Source organism: Taudactylus pleione, unplaced genomic scaffold, assembly GCF_031769625.1.
Source record: "Taudactylus pleione unplaced genomic scaffold, aTauple2 ptg000178l, whole genome shotgun sequence".
NCBI lineage: Eukaryota > Metazoa > Chordata > Amphibia > Anura > Myobatrachidae > Taudactylus > Taudactylus pleione.
In genome coordinates this window covers 1,271,783-1,296,959 of record NW_028284580.1, presented here as the reverse complement: position 1 = coordinate 1,296,959, position 25,177 = coordinate 1,271,783, and the positions used below count along the sequence as shown (strand labels likewise).

General features: G+C 44.9%; 1 long non-coding RNA gene across 1 annotated transcript in view; it reads right to left on the bottom strand.

Moving 5' to 3' along the window:
• LOC148520021 (uncharacterized) overlaps positions 1–24,011 on the bottom strand; it is a 169,659-nt gene extending 145,648 nt beyond the window's left edge. Inside the window, exon 1 of the long non-coding RNA XR_015878878.1 lies at positions 23,948–24,011. This is a non-coding gene — a long non-coding RNA (uncharacterized LOC148520021). The remainder of the gene's footprint in view (positions 1–23,947) is intronic.
• Between the last annotated feature and the right edge of the window lie 1,166 nt (positions 24,012–25,177).

Below are 25,177 nucleotides of genomic sequence, written 5' to 3'. Positions count from 1 at the left end.
GTGTAGTGCAGTGTAGTGTTGTGCTGTGCTGCGCTGTGCTGCTGTTGTCCATAGGGGCTGTGTCCACTACTTCAAAGTCCATAGGGGCTGGCTGGACTGTGTTGTGCAGTCAGTTGTCCATAGGGGCTGTGTCCACTCCAAAGTCCTGTGCAGTGTCCCAGTCCTAAAGGGGTGCTGTAGTGTTGTCCAGGGGGTGCTCTGTTCATCAGGGGTGCTCCCCCCAAGTGCAAAAAAAATATATTTTTTTTCTGTGTTTGTGATTGTGTGCACTGTGGCTGCACGTGCATCAACAAAGGAGCAGCGCCAAGCGTGCGCCTGTGTCCCATAAATAAAGGGCCAGCTGGCTTGTCCGTTAAAAGGTGCTGTAATCTCCAAAGGGCACTCCAAACAAAATAATAAAATATATTTTTTGTGTTTGTGAATTGTGTGCGCAAGTAGCCGCACGTGCATCAACAAAGTAGTGCCAAGCGTGCGCCTGTGTCCCATAAATAAAGGGCCGGCTGGATTGACCGCTAAAGGGTGCTGTAACCCCCAAAGGGCACTCCAAACAAAATAAAAAAATATATTTTTTTGTGTTTGTGAATTGTGTGCGCAGTAGCCGCACGTGCATCAACAAAGTAGTGCCAAGCGTGCGCCTGTGTCCCATAAATAAAGGGCCGGCTGGATTGACCGCTAAAGGGTGCTGTAACCCCCAAAGGGCACTCGAAACAAAATAAAAAAATATATTTTTTTGTGTTTGTGAATTGTGTGCGCAGTAGCTGCACGTGCATCAACAAAGTAGTGCCAAGTGTGCGCCTGTGTCCCATAAATAAAGGGCCGGCTGGATTGACTGCTAAAGGGTGCTGTAACCCCCAAAGGGCACTCCAAACAAAATAAAAAAATATATTTTTTTGTGTTTGTGAATTGTATGCGCAGTAGCCGCACGTGCATCAACAAAGTAGTGCCAAGCATGCGCCTGTGTCCCATAAATAAAGGGCCGGCTGGATTGACCGCTAAAGGGGGCTGTAACCCCCAAAGGGCACTCCAAACAAAATTTAAAAAAAATTTCTGTGTTTGTGAATTGTGTGCACTGTGGCTGCACGTGCATCAACAAAGGAGCAGCGCCAAGCGTGCACCTGTGTCCCATAAGTAAAAGGCCGGCTGGCTTGTCCGTTAAAGGGGGCTGTAACCCCCAAAGGGCACTCCAAACAAAATAAAAAAATATATTTTTTGTGTTTGTGAATTGTGTGCGCAGTAGCCGCACGTGCATCAACAAAGTAGTGCCAAGCGTGCGCCTGTGTCCCATAAATAAAGGGCCAGCTGGATTGACCGCTAAAGGGTGCTGTAACCCCAAAAGGGCACTCCAAACAAAATAAAAAAATATATTTTTTTGTGTTTGTGAATTGTGTGCGCAGTAGCCGCACGTGCATCAACAAAGTAGTGCCAAGCGTGCGCCTGTGTCCCATAAATAAAGGGCCGGCTGGATTGACCGCTAAAGGGTGCTGTAACACCCAAAGGGCACTCCAAACAAAATAAAAAAAAAAATTCTGTGTTTGTGAATTGTGTGCACTGTGGCTGCACGTGCATCAACAAAGGAGCAGCGCCAAGCGTGCGCCTGTGTCCCATAAGTAAAGGGCCGGCTGGCTCATTTCTTAAAGGGTGGTGTAACCCACAAAGTGCACTAGTCTCCAACAGAAATAAAAAATTATATTCTGTGTTTGTGTGCGCCTTAGCCGCACGTATATATCAATATAACATAAATGGAGGACCAAACTTTCTCCGATAAAAATAAAATAGGGAAAGATCAAGAACCACTTCCTCCTAGTGCTGAAGCTGCTGCCACTAGTCATGACATAGACGATAACATGCCATCAACATTGTCTGCCAAGGCCGATGCCCAATGTCATAGTAGAGGGCACATACAATCCCAAATGACAAAGTTCAGGAAAATGACCTTGAAAAAAACATTTAAATCATCTGAAGAGAAACGTAAACTTGCCAATATGCCATTTACGACACGGAGTGGCAAGGAATGGCTAAGGTCTTTCCCTATGTTCATGACTAGTGGTTCAGCTTCACATGACGATGGAAGCCCTCCTCCCACTAAAAAAATCAAAAGAGTTAAGCTGGCAAAAGCACAGCGAAGAACTGTGCATTCTAAGAAGATATCACAAATCCCCAAGGAGAGTCCAAGTGTGGTGGTGGTTGCGATGCCTGACCTTCCCAGCACTGGACGGGAAGAGGTGGCTCTTTCCACCATTTGCACACCCCCTGCAAGTGCTGAAAGCAGCACCCACAGTCCACTTGCTGATATGCAAATTGAAGATGTCACTGTTGAAGTACAACAGGATGAGGATACTGGTGTAGCTGGCGCTGAGGAGGAAGTTGGCGAGGAGGATTCTGATGGTGATGTGGTTTGTTTAAATCAGGCTCCGGGGGAGACAGTTGTTGTCTGTGGGATGAAAAAGCCCATCACGGTCATGCCTGGGCAGAAGACCAAACATTCCACCTCTTTGGTATGGCAATATTTCTATCCATATCCGGACAACAACTGTCTTACCATATGTACCATATGTAAAGGTGATATAAGTAGGGGTAGGGACGTTAACCACCTAGGAACAACCTCCCTTATACGGCACCTGCAGCGCGTTCATAAAAAGTTACTGTCAAGTTCAGAAATTTTGGCTAAGACCGTAAGCAGTCCAGGGACACCTAAATCCTGTTGTCCTGTTGTATCCAAGCGCCTGCAAACCCTCCTCGTCAATTTCCTCCTTAGTCAGGATCGGAAGTAGTCCTGCAGGCCATGTCACTGGCATGACTGACTCTTGTATCCGGGATTCCTCCGGAGGATCCTGCATTGCTACGCCTCCTGCTGCCGCTGCTGCTGTTGCTGCTGCTGGGAGTCGTTCATCATCCCAGAGAGGAAGTAGGAACACCACTACTTTTACTAAACAATTGACCCTCCAACAGTCCTTAGCGAGGAGGATGAAGTACGATAGCAGTCATCCTGAAGCAAAACGTATAACTGAGGCCTTGACTGCTATGTTGGTGTTAGACGTGCGTCCGGTATCCGCCATTAGTGCAGTGGGATTTAGACAATTGATGGAGGTAGTGTGTCCCTGGTTCCAAATCCCGTCTAGATTCCACTTCACTAGGCAGGCGATACCGAGACTGTACAGAAACGTCAGAAAAAGTGTCCTCAGTGTCCTGAAAAATGCCGTTGTACCCAATGTCCACTTAACCACGGACATGTGGACAAGTGGAACAGGGCAGAATAAGGACTATATGACTGTGACAGCCCACTGGGTAGATGTATCACCTTACGTAGCAACAGCAGCAGCGTCACCAGTAGCAGCATCTCAGAAACGCCAGCTCGTTCCAAGGCAGGCTACGCTGTGTATCACCGGTTTCAGTAAGAGGCACACCGCCGACAACCTCTTAGAGAAACTGAGGGAAATCATCGCCCAGTGGCTTACCCCACTTAGACTCTCCTGGGGATTTGTGATATCTGACAACTCCACCAATATTGTGCGGGCATTACATCTGGGCAAATTCCAGCACGTCCCATGTTTTGCTCACACAATAAACTTGGTGGTGCAGAATTTTCTGAAAAGTGACAGGGGCGTGCAGGAGACACTTTGGGTGGCCCGAAAAATTTCTGGCCACTTTCGCCATTCAGCGACTGCGTGCCGAAGACTGGAGCGCCAGCAAACACTCTTGAACCTGCCCCGCCATCACCTGAAGCAAGAGGTTGTGACGCGGTGGAACTCAACCCTCTATATGCTTCAGAGGATGGAGGAGCAGCAAAAGGCCATTCAAGCCTATACATCCACCTATGACATAGGCAAAGGAGGGGGTATGCACCTGACCCCAGCGCAGTGGAGAATGATTTCCGTGTTGTGCAAGGTTCTCCAGCCCTTCAAACTTGCCACACGTGAAGTCAGTTCAGACACTGCCAGCTTGGGTCAGGTCATTCCCCTCATCAAGCTTTTGCAGAAGCAGCTGGAGAAAGTGAAGGAGGAGCTAAGACGGAGCGATTCCGCTCGGCATGTGGGACTTGTGGATGAAGCCCTTCATTCGCTTTGCCAGGATTCCAGGGTGGTCAATCTGTTGAAATCAGACCACTACATTTTGGCTTCCGTGCTCGATCCTAGGTTTAAAGCCTATGTGGTGTCTCTCTTTCTGGCCGACACAAGCCTGCAGAGGTGCAAAGACCTGCTGGTGAAAACACTGTCAGCTGAAGCAGAACGTGACACGTCAACAGCTCCTTCTTCATTTTCTCCCACAACTGGGGCTGCCAGGAAAAAACTTAGGTATCCTAAGCAATCCGCTGGCGGTGATGCAGGGCAGGCAGGACCAAGTTTGGACATCTGGTCCGGACTGAAGGTCCTGGCATCAATTTCTGACATGTCTACTGTCACTACATATGATACTGTCACCATTGACAGAATGGTGGAGGATTACATCGGTGACAGTATCCAAGTAGGCATGTCAGACAGTCCATACCTGTACTGGCAGGAAAAAGAGGCAATTTGGAGGCCCCTGTACAAACTGGCTCTATTTTACCTGAGTTGCCCCCCCTCCAGTGTGTACTCCGAAAGAGTGTTTAGTGCAGCCGGGAACCCTGTCAGCGAAAGGCGTAGGAGGTTGCTTCCACAAAATGTGGAGAAGATGATGTTCATAAAAATGAATTATCAACTCTTCCAGGGAGACCAGCCTCCAGAACGTACAGAGGGACCTGTGGTGGTGGATTCCAGTGGGGACGAGTTAATACTCTGTGAGGATGAGGATGTACACAACACTGAAGAGGGTGAGGAATTGGTGGCTGAGGACGACATCTTGCCTCCGTAGAGCCAGTTTGTGCAGGGACAGATTAATTGCCAGCTTGTTTTGTGGGGGCCCAAACGAGCCAATCATTCAGCCACAGTTGTGTGGCAGACCCTGGCGCTGAAATGATTGCTTTGTTAAAGTGTGCATGTCCTGTTTATACAACATAAGGGTGGGTGGGAGGGCCCAAGGACAATTCCATCTTGCACCTCTTTTTTTTCTTTGCATTATGTACAGTTTGGGGCCTAGTTTTTCAAACTGCCATCCTGTCTGCCACTGCAGTGTCACTCCTAGATGGGTCACGTGTTTGTGCCGCCCACTCGTGTCACTTAGCATAGTCATCCAGCTACCTCGGTGCAACCTTTTGGACAGAAAAACACTATTGTGAGGTGTGAGGTGTTCAGAATAGACTGGAAATGAGTGGAAATTAAGGTTATTGAGGTTAATAATAGCATAGGAGCTGAAAAACCAACACAATCTGTGATTTTAGCTGTTTTTATGCTTTTTTTTTTTTTTAAAATACAGATCCAAAACACAAAACCCAGAACCCAAAACACGGAAGGGTGGTTTTGGCAAAACCAATCCAGATCCAAAACACGAAGAAAGATCCAGATCCAAAAGAAAAAAAACACAAAACACGAAAAGTTGCCGATGCACACCCCTTATATTTATATATATATATATTACATCTATTTCAACGAAAGAGAAGAAAAGGAAATTCCTCAAGATAGAATTCTTTACACTTGATGGACTAACCTTACTGTCTATGAAAACAGAGGGTAATTGTTAATTATCGACAGCAAATCTAGCAAATCCATTTTCATTATTTATATAATTTACAGAAACGTAGCTTGCACCAGCAAATTAAATACAGTGAGGACAGATAATGTACATATCACTTACATCTCTGAAAGAATGAATTACATATATAGAGGGCTGTCCTGGATTGGTTACTAAGCCTGTGAATCACTGTGCCACATCATCTGTCATAGGCACAATCATAATCTGATCTCGGTACACTTAAGCAAACCCCCGTTAGTCGTAAAAATACTGTAGATGACGCTTCTTAAAATATGATTCATTAAAACACGTCACACTTACTAACTATAGCCACATACTGTAGGTCACAATATATATATATATATATACACAATACATATGCAAAATTACACACACGTATATAGTTATTTATTTTTTAATGTCCCATTGGCTCTTAGAGTCTTAATTGCAATGACTATAGTCTAATACAGCAGTTCCCCTACTAGGTACTACATTGACACCTTGGTGTGCTGCCGGGCACTTGCAGGGGTGCCAAGGTTTGGATGCCCATGAACAATTCAAGTTATTTGTGGTCTATGTGATAGGCAAAACCAAAGCTGGTGGCTGTCAATCACAAAGTATGTGGACGACAGAATCACAACCCGGTCAACCACCACATAACACAACCCAGGAGGATAGGTAAGCACAATTTACTTAATTTAATATTTCTCAGTAATAAACTTTTGGCCTAGGAGTCGATGGCTGCGATCTCGATGGTGAGTATTAGGGTTAGTTTTAGAGTTAAGCTGCGTACACACGGTATGATATCTGAACTATATGAACGATAACGATATCATTCAACTATATATCATTCATATCATTCGTCTTTATGCGGTGAACAACCAACGATGCGCGTTTCCGCGTGAACGATAACGATATCTATGATCATCTGTACATGCAGGCCAACTTGCACGATATTGTCAACTTTGCCTGTTCAGAAATGTGGCAGGATGACTTCACTGAAAGATATATTTGAAAGATCTTTTTAGCTCCGTACACACGGAGCGATCAGACAGATCAGACAATGATAAAGATATCATTGTCTGATCGTCCTGCATGTGCTGGATGTTCGATATCGAAAATCCAGCACATGCACCAACCCCCAAACAACTATAACGACCCCCGATCGACGATCGCAGGTGCCTATAGCAACCAGGCTAACCTGGTCGATATCGACCAAGTTGGCCTGCATGCACGGGCGATGGTCGATATCGATATCGACCATCTATGCCCGCACATCGACTATCGTTTGGGGGTTGGAAGGTCCCAAAAACAGGACAATATGAATGATGACAATATGATCGATATCATTATCGTCCTTATCATTATTGATCTGACCGTGTGTACGCACCACAAGAAAGATATCTTTCAAGTCATTGGTGGTACAGATCGCACTGTGTGTAAGCAGCATTACAGGTTAGGATTAGGCACTAGAATGACGGTTAGGGTTAGGCTGAGGAGGTGGAGGGTTAGGGTCGGGCTGTGGGGGGAGGGGTTAGGGTTAGGCTGTGGGAGGACTGGGTTAGGGTTAGGCTGCGGGAAAGGTGGGTTAGGGGAAGGGTTAGAATACTTACCTGCATGCGTTGGGATTTGGTGGGACTGGTGGGACTCTGAATGCCAGCATTATCAGCACCTGGATCGCATACCCAACCCAGCTTAAGACCTAATTGCATTCCTAGAGGAAGACAAGGGAGAAAAACGATGTTCACACTTATACACAAACAGAACAACCACGGAGACCGTAAACCACTTATAATATACTGTACAGTGGATTACCATGTTAAAGACTCCACTGGTAACTTGCTTGAAGTAAAGACTGTTTTGCCTGTTTGTCCACATTGTAAATCAATGAGGGAAATGGACCACATACTTTGATTTTTACAGAAAGAATTAGGCTGTGATTATTGAAAGCCATACGATACTTTTATATTGAGCTGTTGAGGTAGGATTTACAGGACTCTAGACTATCTCATATGCACCGATCAGGTGAAAGCTTTTTCATTGAGTATACACTAATTTACAATAACAGCATATGTTGTATTTATTTATAATTATCATCATTTTAATTAATAAATGATATCATATAGGGGAAATTTTCCTTTATTTTATCTACAAGAAATAAAAAGCATTATTTTATTGAAGCAGTAGTGAATGATTATACTTTACTTCTTGATTGTTCTTTTGACTATATCCTTTATTAATATTTTTTTATATTGGTGTGCAGATAGCATTGTACTGTTTATTTTGTACACCAGCAGCATATACCAAACATGGCGTTTTGAGACAACTATCCTGGAACCATGGGCGTATCTATAATAGGTACAGGGCATACTTGCCTACCCTCCCGATTCGGCCGTGGAGCCTCCCGAAAATCGGGTGCCGCCTCTGCCTCCCAGTCCCAGCGAGCCGGTTGTATAAACCCTGGCAGCGGGGGGGGGGCGGTGATGCAATTTGCGCTGAATCGCACCATCATAGCCCTGCCCCCTGCTTCAGCACTGTGAAGAGAGGTGGGGCCACGATGACACTGTATGATCCAGGCCATGCCCCCTTTTCACCGTGACACCCCCCCGTGTGGATGCCCGATAGCTCCCTCCTAGAAGGAGGGAGCCAAATGTTAGGAACCCTGGTGCAGAGTGTGGCGCGCACATGGGCCCCTGGGTTCCCGCACCGCACATGGGCCCCTGGGGACCCGCACCGCACATCCTATACCCATATTATCGAATAATTATCTCTCCGAGGTCACACGTCGGGTGTCTCAGCCCTGCACAAAACACCGGAAAATGCCCGCCGCGGCCATTTTTGCTGCGTTTTGTGCATTCGCAGTGAATAAATTACCGGGAAAATGGGGGCCACGCCATTTCCCTGGCGACCTGCGCAGTAGACTCTGGGCACAGACTAATGTCCAGAGTCTACTGATGTTGGAGTCAGTGGTCACACACATCAGTCTGCTGCTGGCCGCTGGGGAGAGAGGAGGGGGCCCCGGACGGGGAATGAACACGGCCCCCTCCTCTCTTAGTACATCCCTGCCTGGAACCTTGATGCCACTAGTAATGTCCTCACATTTGGCATGGAAGCATCTTTGTCTTAAGTGGACCACTAATTTGTACTAACAGGAAAGGAACTGGATATGCATGTGACACAGGAATAATAACTTACAATGAGACAGGTATGCGGTAAACTAGATTTATTATATCTAATACAGAGGTTCAAAGAAGAAGTCATACTGTAACTGTTAGGTTAATGCTAAATAACCACTGATGGCATTACCATTAGGGAAAACTTTATACAATATGTCAGAGGAAAATTACAAGATACTGGCTTTTTTATATAGAAATAAAATATATAATCAAGCTATAAATTATTAGCCACTGTATAATACACTTAAATACTTTTACCCTCATTGCTTAAAGCAGATAACAGCTACATGACCAATCTACTGTAGCTTTTTCACAAAAATACTAAAACCTTTGTCATCCTGGAGGATGAGGGGAGCATCAAACTAGAAAAATATCTACAGAAATTCGGGAGCAATGCCAGCTGCTCATTTTGATTGCAGTGTCCTGAAATTGAAGTATGATCTTGATAATTTAGAACCAAATTAAACTCACCAATTGAGGCAGATTGTATATCAGTCATATTCACCTGTCAATGTTTATTAAAATCCTTTGGCAGTGTTCTTTCTCAGCTGAGCCTTTTTTATGGCCATCCTTGCATATAGACACAACAATTTAAATAGTTTTTAGGATTAGAAACTTTCCAATATGAGTATAAATCATTTTTTTAAGTAACTTTCAACTGGTATTTTACAAACTGGCTTACTATGGTATTTCCTTCTAAATTAGAGTCCCCTCCTCTGATTCCATGACACCATACTATTGTACTATTACAGGGGTCAGTAACCTATGGCACGCTTGCCACAGGGAGGCACGCAAATCTGTTTAGGATAGCACCAGCGGGACCTCCCCCAAGTCTGCCGGATGCCACAGGTGACAAGAGTAACAGATCTCTGAGATCCGTTCTTTCCCTAACTTCCCCACTCAATCTGAGTGCGCAGCCCCCCTACCCTCCAATTGGCCGGACATCTCATCCATGGAATGGCACGCACCACCTGACCTGTGTGTGCCGCACCACCTGACCTGTGTGCGCCACCCCAGCATACATTGCTGCTGCTAGGACTCCTGGGATCAAAATAGGCAGATAGCAGAGTCTGTTCTTCTAACACAGCGCCAAGGAAAGAAGGTAAATGTGGGAGGGAGGGCTCATATGGAATTACTGTGGGGGGGGGAGGGAGTTATACTAATTTAATGTTGAGGGTGGGTGCTAATTTTTTAATTGGTTGGCGTAATTTATTTCATGGTGTGGGTAATTTTACATAATAATAGATGGTGGTGTTTGGTAATTTAAGGTGGTGTGATAAGACTTTTTATGTATTTCTGAGTACTTAGGGGGCAATTAAATGATGTGGGGCTGGATTTGGGGAAGAGGAGAATACTTAAATATTTAAGAGGGAATTTCCTAAGAATCATGTTGGTGCGATTTGGTGATTTTCAATGTTAAACCTATAAGTTTGAAAATCGAGAATTTACTAAAGGGTATCTCGCATGGATTTTGCATGTCAAACACAACTTTATACTCCTTTTCATGGCATATCACCATTGGACCAAACATTGTATGAATAACATTGACATCAATGCAAATCACAAATTTACTAAGATTCGTGTTTGCCAACATGAGCGCACTAAATGCATAGATGACCTAATTAGTGGCATGTTTAGCAGAAGCATATCAGATCAGTGAGATCCGAGCATGCTTCTGAGTGTAAAAAAGCCTTTAAAATGTTAATTTAAATAAATGATGTGGTGTTCTTCCTCCCAAGCAGATAGACAGATGAAGGGGAGTTGTTGTTGTAGAAATTATAGATATATAGGACATTTTGTAAGTTATGGTTTTCTTTTAATACCGTGTTTCCCTGATAATAAGACACTGTCTTATTTTTTGTTGTTGTTAAAAAAAACACCATAGGGCTTATTTTCGGGGTAGGTCTTATTTTAATTAACATTGACAGCAGTGCCTCTTATGCAGGCCCCCTTGTAGAAGTGCCCCTTATGCAGCCTCCCTTGTACGGTAGCAGTGCCGCTTATGCAGGCCCCCCCTGTAGCAGTGTCCCTTATGCAGCTCCCTTATTGCAGTGCAAGCCCCCCTGCAATTGATCCCCCACCCACCAGTTGCGCGCTGACTGGATCTAACGTGATCCAGCAGGCGCGGCCGCACAGGATCCTCAGCGCGCGGGTGACGTCATGATGTCACCCGCGCACTGCATGACTGGGAATGCTGGACTCTGAAGTGTTCCCAGCTCAAAATGGGATTTTGGTAGGTCTTATTTTCGGGGTAGGGCTTAATTTGGACCGGGTTACAAAAGTAAGGGTAGGGCTTATTTTCGGGGTAGGTCTTATTATCGGGGAAACACGGTAGTAGTTTTGTTCAAAGTCATAGACGACAGGTATAGAGAGGCCTTTTGTTAGCCCATGGTAGGTTTGTCAATAGCATGTTAACTCCACTCAGGAGAGGAGGTTGGTTAATCCATTAGTATGCATCTCTCTGAGGACATCCTGTGACCAGATAACACAATTAACAGCAGGGGTTTGCAAAACCAGGCCAACTGTCTGTGAGCCGCTTATTGATTATTTAGACAGGGGAAGCTGGCACCGAAAACAGGAGCAAACCCTCAGAAGTCTAGGTACCATATGTGACTACACGTAACAGATCAAAGACAAACCATGTGTGGTCTGTTTTTGACGTAAAATTAATATTTCTATAACCTCCAGGAGCTTACAAAGTCATAGAAAAATACGTTAAGTCTACAGTATATGCTGGGTAGGTGCAATTTGGAAATTCTTACGATGTATGAGGTATCGAACCAAACTCACATCACAGCTGTGTTGTATTTACACTCATAGTATAATTTATATAATGGAGATTAAGGGGCGAGTACCATATTTTGTGTAGTTATTATATAGGGAACATTATGTATGGCTGTTTGTATTTAAGTTAAAAGTTAAGTGGGCAGTCCTAGTATGGACACACACAATGGTGGTTGCTCAAAATAATTAATAATCCTACTAGCTGTGTCCTGCTGCTCCACCAGCAATGAAATTGCTTCTGCCAAGTTTTTTTCATTTAAGGTGTTCTAGTTGTATTGCTTTGCATAGCAGCCCTGTCGCAGGAGTGGCCCATGTGACCAGTAAAGCTATACAGACTACAAAGATAAAAACGTGGCTGACCCTGGCACTCACCATGTGATCTGTGTGTGGGTAATTAGTTGGTTGCAGCTGCCCACAAAGAAAAATTGTATATTCTTTTTCAAAAAGAGCTATTTATGGAATACATTTTATATCACCTTTTTACAAAGAGCTCAGTGTTAATAGCCATCAGAGGAGAGACCGCAATTTGTTCTGCTTGGAGTGAGTATACCATCACTTTACACTGACTCACGCACTGCACTTAGATTGTGGCCACTTGCTGGCTAGCGTCTGATAACTGGGAGCAGCAATGGCATCACATTCATTCAGACTGCCTCACACAGACTGCGGTCACACCCAGCAGAGACATGCAGCCCCAGCACACTGCATCCTTAATGGAGCCCTAGAGCAGTGGTAAACCATATACCAACAACAGTGGTTTCCTCAGCAGGGCTGTATACACAGACCGACTTGTGAGTCTGTGAACAAACCACCAGCAGCATACGATTTGGTTACCCAGGACAACCACTTAGCTCCACTTTCCTGATCAATAAGAGCAACTACCAGCGTTCTAACCAGCTCCTCTATTACATTGCAATCCTCTGATGACAGTAACAATATCTAATTACACTTGAGCTTAGGTGCTAAATATTGGAACTTAGACTTTCTCTACATTTACCTTATTATAGACATTGGATAGCATTTTTATATCTTTTTTGCAAGATATAGCAATGTTAGCTAATTAAAATGTTCTATTTTGTACTTAAGGGTGCATTTAATGATTGAAGTGTTTTACAGCATATGCTGATTTACCTTTTATTTACTTTTATTTGTGTGAAAAATGTTGTAATAAACTTTGTATTGATTATACAGTGATAAATTGTTGGGTAATAATTATAGGTTTGCCCAGCCTATTTTTTAAACAAGCTATATAGACTGGTGGCAGCAGCACCTCCACCTACCACTCACCACAATGTCACTGTGCAGAGGTGTCACCGAGTGTGCACTCTATAGCCCCCCTTGCATGCGCCTGAAAAGGGGGGCGACATAACAAAGGGGTGTGGCCTATCAGGAAATCCCGAAAGCGTCACTCTGGGGGTGTGCCCATCATCTCTGGAGATGCTAGGCTGCCCCCAGAGACCTGTGCCACCACTGTTGACTCGTCCTCTGTGACAGGAGCCAAGTTCTGCAGGATAATGTGACATTGCAGCACCCGGCTCCTGTCACTGAGGAGGAGACGGCATTTTGGTGTCACCCCCTCCGAGGGTGACACCCTGGTGCAACCAGCACCCCCCGCAACCCCATTGTAACGCCACTGTCATTGTGTGCCCTGTGTGCAGACTGCTATGTGGCCTATCCTATTCAAGTTAATGCGTGCATGGTGCCCCACCTATCTCTTGCATTGATAATGTCAATACATTTTGTTTTTGTTATTGTTCAGCTTTAACTTAATGGATCGAGATGAAACAAATTGCAGGTTATTTTTAGACGTTTCCACCACAAAATGATGCAGTTTTCATGAAAATCAGTTCATTAGATTTTGTACCAACTTGGAACAAGCAGACACAATGTTCTTATTATATTAGTATAGATTACAGGTGTGTGTAAGGGAGGGTAACAGGCAAAAGATTCCTGCATCGCTGTTTTTTTCCAGTCCTAGTATGGACCCTTATTCAAATAATTGGTTAGCCAGTCATCAGAGACTTGGTTATAACCTCACTAAGGGATGGGTGCACAAGGAATAAAATGATGATAGTCCTTTGCTCTTTGTCAGACTGGGGGATACATTCTTAATTTGAAGTCTGTACCTGTATTTCTTGTCATTCCTCTTGACCAGATTAGCTGCGTGTTATGCTGTCATTTTTTTACTTTTTATTTGAAATTGCAATATATCTATGTATCTTGTAACCCCTTTTCTTTTTCACATTTCTGTAACTATCAATTGTATTTCTTTTTTAAATAAAGTGTGCTTTATTAGTCTATTTAATATACACTCCAGAACCAAGTCTTTGATGAAGATATTAAATTGCTTAGGTCATGCTATATCTGTTAATTGTTGCGAGAGTCAAAGGGAGACCAGCTAACTGCATAGTGAGCCAGCACAAATGTGATAGACTGTTAGGGAGACCTGTGGCTCCTTCAGTTACCACAGGTGATGGGAGAATAAATGAGTGTATGATACAATGGGCAGAGAGATAGAATATTCAGTGTATTATATTTAGCTCTGCCCTCACTGCATCAGCACCTGGGGATCTGCACGATCGTAGTCCTGACATTAGTGTGATACAATAAATTAAATCAAATTACTACCTCTGGCCATAGTCAGAGTGCAAACCATCAGGAATGCCTAAGTGGTCCCTGGCAGGGGCAAAAGAAAAGAGGAGGTGGAAAGAGTGAGATGAAAACAAGGAGTGAAAGAAAAGGGGAGGTAAAGAGAAGAAGATGAGAAAAAGGGAGGGTTATGGTGAAGGAAAAGGAGGAGGGAGAGAGAAGATGTTATGATACACTGGAGTATATTTATAAGACCCTTAGAGCCAAGCTACGGAGCTCTTCTGCCTATAACAGTCACCCGGTGTTCCCTTAGAGTACTATATACTCACCGCTACTTAGGATGCCACCACGTCTTAAACTCAGGACAGTAGGGATTAAAAGAAATGCTGAGGCTCTAACTATGCAATGGCTCACAGTTAGTAGAAACAAGATACAGGATCCAAGCAGACAGGGGTTCTCCAATACACAGACCAAGCAAGGCAAATGCAGGAATTCACCAGGACATGGAAATCAGAATCAGACCAGAGGCTTTCACAGGGAAGCAAAAACTATCACAGACATATTGTGCAGGGCTGGATGCCCTTTTAACAAAGACCTGCACCAATGGCAGGTTACTACAGAGAGGGGAGAAGCAGGTGCACACTATAAGCACTAAGAATTCTAATGATCAAAATATTTATAATAAACTCTTAACAATTAACATGATTTTTAAAGTAAGGTTTCTTAGTAGATGTTTGACCACCTACCACATCATGGTGAACCTTATACAGATGGGTCCCTAACATTCCTAATACTGACACACTGATTAATTTATCTAGGACTTACCTTTCATAGGGCCAATTAGATGTGTGTACTGCAATGCAAGAACCCATACTAATCAAAATCACCAGGGGCAGGTAGGAGTGCTAGCCCAAGAGAAGGGGTCTCACCTTCAAATGTACCTTAAATACACACATACACATAGAAAAAAAGGAAAGGCTGGGCTGCACATCCTAATCTTAAACATAATAATAGGTGCTACAATACCGAGACCTGTAGTTCTACAGCAGAAAAGAAGGGGGAAAAAGCAGGTGCACACTATGGGCCTAATTCAGTCCCGCTCTCGAGCGCTGAGCGCTTGCAAGCGGGTCGATGTTGGCCTAGTGCGCATGCGCACGATGGAGGCGGCTCTGTCGTGCGCATGCGTGAGACCCAGATAGCGACGGGCAAGCTGTCGCTATGGGTCTTGCTACAAAGGGGGCATGCTGTCGATGGTGAGTGACAGCACACCCCCTTTGGTGGGCGTGCCGGGGGCGTGGCTGGCCAGATGGAGGCATTCCCATGGGAACGCCTACCGTCTGGGGCCGGCCCCACTGACATCACAAGTGATGTCAGTGGGAGTGCTTTCGGCTCTGATAGAGCCAAAAGCACTCCAGGGCTTGCAGCAATGAGACCCTACCACAAGGGTCTCGTCGCAAGCCTGATGGGAGTCTATGCGGATGGCTAGTCCGCATGGAATCTGCTGAAAACGGCCATCCAAAAATGGCCACCACCAAGGAGGACCTCTAGCATTTGTCTCCTCTTTGGCGGTGGCCATTTTTGGATGGCCGTTTTCTGAATCTACAGCCCCAAGCCACCGCGAGTCAGCTTTTTTTCACCCCCTTGCAATCCGGCACCTGGTGCACGTGCACCTCTAGCCCTCCCCCTAGTTGCGGCCGTGGTGTTGACTTGTTCAGGAAAGCAATGCCTTCAGGGATGGGTACGGGGTGCCGGTGCTCGAAATCCTGACGGTCAGAATCCCAACGCCGGCATCCTGACAGGGTTAGGATACTGACACCTGTCGGTAGGTATCCTAACCCACCCCCCTCTCCCTACACTAACCCTCTCTCCCCAATGCCTGAAACTAACCTCTCCCTTAGTGCCTAACCTCTCTCTCCACGCACCCTAAACCTAACCCTCCCCCCTTAGTGCCTAACCCCCCCCTAGTGCCTAATGCTAATATTGACTGCATCCAATGCCTTCATTGTCTAAAACTTTATTTGCTGCACTAACGTGTTATTGGCTACACATGGGATCAGTCAGTACTTGCTAGAACAGATGTTATTAATAAAGTGTGGTGGATATGCCACAATAATAAGATTTTAGCATTGATGGAATGATGTTACTACTCTAAGGGACTATTTATCAATTCAATTCTGCCCTTAAAATATGCAGAAGCTGCTGTTTCCACATAATTAAGGGCATAATTAAGTGCTGCTGGAATGTATCTCCTGCTTTCTGTACTCCAGCTCTGACATCAGCCGTCACCATAGTTTTCTATGGGAACAGTAATTAACAAGATCCCTCCAGTTTTGCTTTGTGTATGATGTATGCATGGGCTAACACCGTCTTCAGGTGGCATTAACTCCTTGACTGCAATGCGGTAGCTTTGCCAGAGAGGGATCTTGAGATGAACTTATGAGCTGCTCTTACTAAATATTAACCTGGTCTTGCAAAGTTCTCAGAGGAAAAGAAGGAAATGCGTCGACTGAAATAATTCTATGTAAACCACTACGATAATACATGAGCCACACAACATATGCTCAGCTTCTGAGTTTCTGTGGAGCCATATTACAGTGCGCACTGTCAGTTTCAATCTCCTTATCGCGGCAACCCACCAAGTGGCTCACAAGCACAAGTGATGTGTAGAAGACACTTGGAGCATACATAAGACAATTTATTTAATCTTTCTATGAGACTCATATGAATAAACTGTGGGAGATAATCCCCCTAATACCGGAGTTCCTAAGGACTTTATATTAATATGTCCAATTCCAGTTGCTCACAAATCTGTGATCACTGTGCTCAATTAGAAATTACATAACGATTGTAAGTCTGTACCAGCGTTGTGATAATCTATCTAATTACTATTTATCTTTGTTTTTATACACCAGCAAGTGCCTGTAATCACCCGCAAAAGATAGGGATTTCATATAAGTGTCAGAAACATTTGAGGTTTGAGGGAAACTGCAACCCCCAAATTTGTATTTGTAAATTAAAATGACCCCTCGCTTCAAATATATAAGGGGGTACATAATAATATAGTAGCCTTGGAGTTTCAGGCACACACAAGTTTTCAGTGACTTATGCTGGGTACACACGGGACGATCTGTTCAGCGAACGATACCGCTGAACGATCTCCCTTGAAATTCCCGGTGTGCTGGATGAACGATATTGTTCATCCACACACCAAAGATATCATCAACGACCAACGATTGTTCTCCCTTATGGAAAATGAACAATATTGTCCAGGTTGGCCTGCATCCATGGACGATGGGAGCGCGCATCGTTGGCCATTCATTACATACACACGGTACGATATGAACGATATATCGTTGAACTATATCGTTATCGTTAATATCGTTCAAAGATATCATCTCCTGTGTATGCACTTTAAGGGGCTGATTCAGACCCGGATACAATGCATGGTCGCTATTGACCAATGTTTAGTTAACTGCACCAGATTGCCGCTTCTCTGATCCACTGCTGCATCTAAGACGCAGCATCAGATCATCTGCGTGAACAGCAGATATCTGAGTTACCCTCAGGTTACTCAGTATGTCCATCAAAATCCTGCTGCCGGGCCAGTGAAGCTGCATCCAAGGACACAGCCACTGGCTTTGGCTCCCCCCCCCCATTTTCTGTAACACTTCCCGTCGCCACCTGCAAACACCAGCAGAATGTCAATCACATCGCAGGACCAGACCTGTACATGCACAGTGCGATTTCTGCACATGCATAAATAAAAAAAACTTTGAAGCTTTACGTAAATATCAAATTTCCGTAAATCTATTAATCAGTCCCACTGTTTTGTTTAGCTCATTTGTATATGTGAGTCATTAAGGTGTTCCAGGCTGATTTTGATTTTAGTTATCAGTGGTGTTTTAGACAGCGCCGGAGATACCCTGTTTTCTGCATAACTTGTTTGGAGCCTGTTGGAGCCCCCAAAGGCTGCTGTCAAATAAACCCAGAGATTTACCCATAAGGCACCAAGCTATTTCCTTTTATCTCCCAATTTTGCTATGTTTCGCTCCTGGATCACAGCTTCGCTGCTGAGCCTATTTCTGGGCTGGTCACATTCCAACATCAATATCTGTAAATATCAAAGGAAAACACAAAATAAAGAAAGAGCGCCTTTGGGTATGAGGGTATAGCTGAACTGAATTGGGTGGATACGCACTGTGCTGCTGTCATACAGCGTAGCTACATGTCTGAGGACAAATGGAGTAATAAGCAAAAGGAAAAAAATATATTAGTGAGAATTAGTTAAAAAATTGCTACTGTGTGAGAATGAACGGGTAACATTTATAAAAAAAAGCATTGAACTAAAATAAAAATGTATACAAATATGTAATACTGTATTACAGTACACAAAATTGTAAAGACAATGTAAGTAAATGGGCTAAATCAATTGAACAGCAAAAAAAAGCCTCTTTCACAGACAAAGGGCCTGATTCAGAATTGGGAATAGAGGGCCTGATTCAGAGCCGGACACTATTTGCGCTCGCTCGTTCAGAAAAAGGGGCCGGATATTTAAATCTTTGCGGTCTGTTGACGCCTCTATGTCTGAACGAGCAAACGAAACATGCGCTCGCTATTTTTTTGAAAACGCCCCCTGGCCGCTCGCATACTACGTCATCTCCGCTATTTATTAGATTAATCGAGTACATCGAAAGGCATATTAACTGCTCGCAGTGCTTGTGGTAGCATTTTCCTACCGCAATCATGCGAGCAGTTCAGGTTAAAAGACAACCAAGTGACGTGGTCGATGACGCTTCTTTGTTAATTATGCACACCCTTAAAACGCCCGTTTTGATGGTTTGGCACGCCTGCGTTCGGTTCTCCACTCCCCGTTTTCAAGCACCTTCCCCTGTTACCACCCACAAACGCCTCATTCTGTCACTCAAATTAGCAGGCATTCGCTATTTTGCGAGCACACAATTTCCGACCGCAATGACTGGTTCGCGCATGCGTATTACAACCCATACGCATGCGCAGTTGTGCGAACATCGCTTGGAGCGAACGAGCGGCCGCTTACGAGCGGCTCTGAATCTTGCCCTGAGAGAGATCTCTCTCTCAACTGATCATCTTGGTGAAACCATGCTGCACTGCAGGTGGGACAGATTTAAAATGTGCAGAGAGATCTAGATTTGGGAGGGACGTGTCCAAACTGACATCTAAATTGTAGAGTAATACTAAAGCTGTGCAGTATTTGTGGGTTACATGTAAAAACAGCCAGTATTTACTCTACATGCAAAGCAAAAATTATGTATTTACAGTTTACACCCCTTGCATTGCAACATGGTTTGTCCAGGTACACAGTTAAGTGCTTTCTCTCTCTCTATTCCCAACTCTGTATCAGGAATAAAGTCCCCGTAAAGGTTTGGATGCATGTAGGTCCACAATATGAATGAGAGAAGGTAATCTTCAATTTATCCATACCTGTACAGGTTTATTGAAACCAGTGAACGATTCCCCTATCCCTGGGCTCAGGGCCGGCTCTAGGTGTGTTCGACTAGTGCGGTCGAACAGGGGCGCCACCCATAGAGGGCACACCCCTCTCCAACATCCCAATTTCAGCAGGACAGTACTGTCCGCTGTTCCACCCGTGGGCTGAAGTGGGCCGCGGTTGGTGAAATCGGGAGGTACCACCGCAGCTGTGCGGCAATGCCGGACCCCGGAGTCTGAATGGATGCTGCGTGCATGAGCGCTGCATCCATTCAGTGATGGGAGAGGGCTTGAGGAAGCCTAGCTAGTGAGGTTCCCTCCAGCCTGATGTTATTTGGAGGCGTGCCAAGCGCAATGTGAGGGCGCTGTTTGTACTGCTGGCACAGAGTGCTCCGAACTATGAAGCCGGCCCTGCCTGGGCTTTATACTGATTTCTGCAGGGCAATGGTGTTCTCTGGGGCCTACACATGGGACTCAGGGTCTGATTCAGGCCCGGTCACTAGGCTGCGTTCGCATGTAGCCTGCCAATGTTTGCAATCTGTACATGCGTATAAGACGTAGTGTGCATGTGCAAACTAGCACCCTGTACACAGACACTCAGCTAGAATGAGTGACAGGACGAGCCGTTTGTGGGTGGTGACAGGAGGTGGTCGATGGAAACAGGGGTGTGGTGGTGTGAACGCAGGCGTGTATGTGCTTCTGAATTCCGTTTCAGGGGCGTGCATAATTAAGACGCATCGTCAGCATACACGTCACATGGCTGAATTACACACTGCAGTACACACAGTGCTTGCGGTAGGGTATGGTCAGCCACAAGTGCTGCGTATGGGTCCGATGTTAGTCTGTGTTACCGATTGTTTAATACACTTCCTGGACATGACGTATGTTACTAAGGGAAAGTGGGCGTCTTATGGCAGGCTGGTGGGCGTCTAAATACATATCGCGATCACACGGCAAGACATAGTAGGTGTGCTAATGTCTTGCTAGCGATCGTGGGATTTGCATACTTTGGCTGCTAAACTTTTAGGTAACCCCCACCCATTTGAACCCTGCATACCTACAGTAGGTCCACTTATCATTAGCAGTGAATGGGTTAAATAAACATTCAGAACTGAATAGGTAGTAAATGTCCTAAAATTCTAAAAACAATCTTCAATTTTAGAAAATTGTCTCTAGAACATTTTGTCTCGTGAAATGTTCCTATTTTCCTTGACTGACCAATTGTACTGTAAAAGGCATCTTCTTTTCTATGTTGGATCTTCATTCTTCATTTGCTTTGCTGGATATATTATAGTTATGTCATTATGAGGATTGTGGCACAAAGCTCAGACTGGATATTATTTCAAAGTCTTGGCTACAATGCTTTTGCATGACTAAGGGGCAGATATCAGGGCTGGCTTAAACCTCCGGGGGGCCTGGGGCATTTAAGATGGTATACAATCGGGAAGCCGGCTGCCTTAATACCGGCAGCCGGCTTCCCGACTGTCGATGAGGGTTGAAATGCCGGGCGTCTAGATGTAGACACCTGACATTTCCCAGATGCCGGGAGACCGGCACCCGGCATCCCGATCGAAGGGATGACGGGCGCTGCGAGCGGACAGCCGCGGGGGGGAAGGTTAAGTTTAGGGCACCCAGGGGAAACTTAGGGTTAGGCACCCCCCAGGGAGGGTTAGGCTTAGGCTAGGGGGAGGGAGGGTTAGGGTTAGGCACCCCCGGGGGGGACTTAGGGTGAGGCCCCCCCCGGGGGACTTAGGTTTAGGCAGCGGGGAAGGGGGGGTTAGAGTTAGGCACTTAGAGGGGGGATTAGGGTTAGGCACTTGGGGGGGAGGTTAGGGTTAGGCACCCCTAAGGAGGGTTAGGGATAGGGGGTTAGGTTAGTAGATACTTACCTTAGGACGATCAGGATTTCCAGAACTGTTGGACTTCCGCTGCCGGGAACTCTGCATCTGTCAGCCAGGCGCTGCCGGGAATCGAACCATGCGGCCGGCGGTATTTCATACCAATTCCCTTAAGACACCCACTACTTCTAGGTCTTGTAGTGCACCAGTATATTATACTGTGATCTGATATATGCAGTGGAATATACAGTATATATATTAGAGATATGTGCTGGAACATTTTTGCTGGTATTTGTTTTGATTCTAATTCGTCATCCGGTTTTGGTTTTGCCAAAACGCTGTGACTGTTTTTTTGCTTTAGATTTTTTCCAATAATTGTCAAAAAAAAAGCAAAAATCTCCATTATTAACCTCAATAATATTAATTTACACTCATTTCCAGTCAATTTTGACCACCTCACAGCTCACAATATTGTTTTCATCCAGTTTAGGCCAAAAGGTTGCACCATGCTAGCTGGTTGACTAAGCTAAGCGACAGCAGTAGGCGTCACAAACATGTCGCAGTTCAGCTTTCAACATGGCACAGCTAAGAAACAGAGTGGCATTGCAGTGGCAGACAGTATGGCAGTTTAATAAACTATACGACCCCATAGAATGAAACTAAGAATGTTTGAAGGCAGGGAAAGGAAGGAAGGATTGTTAGTTTGTAAATTTATTTAAATTTTTTGATTGTGAAGAAAATTTATGAAGATCAATGTAGGATCAAGTTCTTCAGCTCCTGAAAGACATCTTTGATCTAGAGAAGGTTCGCTATTCGAGCATGGAGAGTTTGTCAGAAGATATTATACAGTGTCTGCACTATCATACAGAGATGCCTGGGGCGTATACAGGAGCAGGCTCACTGAAGCCCACTTGTGTCCAATCCTAAGTGAACCAACCACCTAAAACCTGATCACCTGAGTGACATCTACAGAGCACCAGTCGTCATTTTGTGCCACATCCTGATTGAATATTGATTCAGCCCGTATACGCTGTATACTTTTTATACATCTAATATAAATGTGGTGGCCTTGCTTGTGGAGGTGCAAACTAGTATACACTGTAAACAGATGAGGGAGGGAGGTTGTTGTGCGTAATGGGACCAAGACTTGCTTTTTACATCAGAGGAAAGTGGCCTGTGGCTTTCCGGCTGAACTACAACTCCCAGCATCAGTGGCCCAAGGAAGGTAGCGTATGTATGTGGATGGCAGGGTGATTCGTTAGTAAATGTTATTTCATTTTTTGAATACAAAGAAAATTTATGAGGGAGGAGGGGGATTGGATGGGATCCAAGCCCTGGCTGGGATTTTCCCACCAGACTCGAGGCAAAAGTCATCATCTTGGTGTTGGATTTCACAGATTTTGGATTTGATATAAGTCCCTCTCGTGGTGATTAGGGCACCATTTCACACAGGACCATCGGAAGGAGTACTCATACTAGACTGCCAGGGCAGAAATTAATTAATAATTACAACTGGGTGAACATGTCCCCTGTTTTGCCTACCCAATAAACTTGGTATTTCATATTTTTTTTTAAATGAAAGGGGTATGCAGGAGATGCTATCTGTGGCCATAAAAGGGTCTGGACATTTTTGGCATTCATCAACCGCATGTAGGAAAGAGAATGGCATTGTAGTGGCAGACAGGATGGCAGTTTAATAAACTATAACAATATGATTGTCATCTACACAAAAAGACAGTCAGCAATGCCCCAATCAGCGCATAATGCAAAGAAAAGAGGTGCAAGATGGAATTGTCCTTGGGCCCTCCCACCGACGGGAGTAATGCAGGTGTTTCACCTGCCCATTATTCGATTCTTGAACGGGTGGAAGAACTATTAATGCGGCAGCAAACAAAATGGAAGCTCTGAACAGGAAGGGGTATTATTAAAGTCTGGTACTATTCATCTCTCATCATCGTGCTTTTGGGATTATGTATGGGAAGGCTGGGAGGGGAGGGGGGAGAACATATCCAGATCACATCACAAAATATATATTTTTCATTTGGTGCTTGAGTTGCATCTAAACAAACATGGCTCTTATGATAAAGGAAAGTCAAGCCCATCTCTTGTTACACATTGGAATACAAGTTAAAGAAAACACGCAAATAGATTGGTAGCTACAAATCAAGGTTGAAAAAAGCATAAGAGTATTTTGCAAGTATATCTATTTGTGATTTTAGTAGTTTAAAAAAATATAGGACATGTATGAAACATTGCCACACAGCAGTGGCAGACAGGATGTCAGTTTAATAAACTATACAAAAAAAAATTCAGTCAGCAATGCCCCAAACAGTGCATAATGCAAAGAAAAGAGGTGCTAGATGGAATTGTTCTTGGCCCTTCCACCCACCCTTATGTCGTATATATTAAAAAGGACATGTTCAGTTTAACAAACCAATCACTTGAGCGACAGGGACTACCACTTGTCACGACCCTGTCTAGTTGTCACCTTTTTGCCTTGGGACTTACCCCTGTCAGCTCCCCCATGGATCTGTGTGTGTAATTTGTCTGGAGGATTTGCTCTGATTATTGCACCTGGCCTCTCCTCTGTCTGTGAGCACTGCTAGCCCTGATTGGAATCACAGGTGTAGTTCTGATTCTCAGAGCTGCAGAGATGAATACTCCCTCTGCATGTTGTGCCTTCCACCACTCAGAATGCTACTACCAGACCACCTGTCCGTATCCACCAATTGCTGCCAGACCCATGATATATATATCCTCTCCTGATAGCATTCTGGGCCTGAACATCTCGTCTTCCCGTGGTGTATGGTTCATGCTGTTTCTGTGTTCTAGTATATCCCTGAAACCTGCTACAGCAATCCCTGGCGCTATCCAGAAAACCTGTTTCAGCTGTACCTGGCAATCCAGTAAATCTGCTGGCAGCAACCCCCGGTGCTTCCAGAAAACCTGTTACAGCCAAACCTGGCAATCCAGTAAGCCTGCTGACAGCAACCCCTGGTGCATCCCGAAAACCTGCTACAGTAATACCTGGCATCCAGACGTCCTGTTACAGCATACCTGGCCTGTGCTCTGCTGTTAGTCCTACTCCTGGTTGGTCCCTGGCACTCTGTAAACCTGCATCGTATCACCCTGCCTTGCTTCCTGCTGTGGATCAACTCCTGCCCCTTTTACCTACCTACTCCCTCCCTGAACCTAAAATTCCCAAACCTACCCATTCCTTCCTGAAACCTGTTATTCCCAATTATCCATCTCAGCATTACCTGACTTCCCTTCAGCCATTGTCACATTCCAGTCCAGAGTCAAGTTCCAAGCTCATCAGTTTAGTCCACGTTGCTCCAGTCCAGAGTCAAGTTCCAAGCTCATCAGTTCTATCCACGTTGTTCCAGTCCAGAGTCAAGTTCTTAGTTCATCAGTTCAATTCAACAAGTCTTCCCGCCGGTCCCAGTCCGGTCCCTCCAGTTCCTGTCATTTATCATCAAAGGCAGTTTTCACTGCTACACAAGTCTTATAAATAGAGCTATCTACATTATCTGTGATTCCAGTCATGCCGGCCTCCGTTGAAACCCGATCACCACCTGAGACAGATAACTCGCAGACACCAATCATGACACCACTTGTGGCTGAAGAAATTGGTTTGTTTGTGCCCCCACAAAACAAGCTACCAATGGGCAAAAAGCAGCTAACAGTATTGTTAATCCTCTCTACAGTTGGAAATTGAAGAGGTCATTCTCCTCATCT